We start from the raw sequence: 1,496 nt of genomic DNA, 5'->3' as shown, positions 1-1,496 counted from the left end.
GATTAGTGTTCTAGCTATAAGTAATTTGATTGATGAAATATGTTAATTGAATGATTGAACGTTCATACAGAGCTTACCTTTTCAGCTATAATGGGAATGTCAAATACTATGTATATGGTTAATTATGTTCAGGATTGCTATAAGGGTTTGATATCACTTTGCTTATGAATCCAGCAGTTGGAAGTTGCCCTATGAATGAGTCCTACAAGTGTTGTTACTTGAGTTTGCTGTTTGTGGTTGACGAGTGATTTAGCTAAAAAGAAAGTGTGATTGAAGGATAGTGCTAATAGTTGAACATTCACATCTTTTTCTTGTTCAGCTTTAATGGGATTGTCAAATTATGTCCAGTACTAGCTTCTTATTTAATTTTTTCCTCTTTTGTGTGTGTGTGAGATTGAGTATTTTTTTATAATTGGTTCTGAATCTCATTTGTTTTTGTTTTTTTTTTTGTTTTCCTTCGTTTGATCAGAATACAAGGTGCATGCTTACAATAGAGGGGGCCTTTGTGCACTGGGTTTTATGGATGACCCCTACCCAGTCCGGAGTGCATTTTCGCTGCTAACCCAGGTACTTTGGCCTGTTACATGTATAGTGATTTTCTTATGGCATAGGCAATAAGCCTATGCTGGTATCTCATCGGCTTATATACTCAGTCTCATACTAGTGCATAATGGTGCTAAATTTACAATTTGAACGTAATTGTGGATAATTGTGTCTTTAGGCTCTATTACAACTCATCAAGTATTGTCTGTCAAATTGATCTAACAGAGTAGGTGACACAGGAACGTGTGTAACATTGGAGTTAGCGACATGGCTGTTGACACATACCATGTCTTCAAACCAACAATTGCTTTATATTAGGTGAAGATGAATAAATTGGACTTGTAACTTGAATGAGCTATTGATGAAATGGAAGGATAAAATCTTAGTGGACTTTTTTTGGCATTAAGATCCTTTTGGTTGGGGGCCTTGTTGGTTTCTTGATTGTTGAAATGAAGATGTCCATAGGGCTAGGGCTAGGGCTAGGGCTAGGGCTAGGGCTAGGGCTAGGGCTGTGCAAAACTACCCGAAAAACCGATCCGTAACCGTTCCGAAAATTAGGGTACCCGATCCGATGACCATAACGGTTCGGGTACCCGTTCCGATAACTTGTTATCGGGTATGGTTATTGGTATTTAAAAATTAACGGTTACCCAATCTGATAAACATTTTTTTTTCTTTTTTTCCCTACTTAAATCTATTTTTTTAAATCTAAACTCTTACTTTACTTCATAATTACCTTATAATATCAATGATTAGTAATTTTATCAATAATTTGGTCAAAATCATATGAAATTGTTGTTAATTAGTGGTAAATTATATCATAATAACTACATAATTAAGTTTAAGTATTATTATTATTGGATATCTTTATTGGGTACCCGATAACTGATCCGAAAATCCAGGTACCAGAACTTATCGGTTCGGGTTATGGATATCACTTTTAGGGATTTTGA

The sequence above is a fragment of the Chenopodium album genome, chromosome 2 (genome assembly GCF_948465745.1).
Source record: "Chenopodium album chromosome 2, dcCheAlbu1.1, whole genome shotgun sequence".
Taxonomy (NCBI): Eukaryota; Viridiplantae; Streptophyta; class Magnoliopsida; order Caryophyllales; family Amaranthaceae; genus Chenopodium; species Chenopodium album.
Note: the sequence above shows the minus strand (reverse complement) of the source record.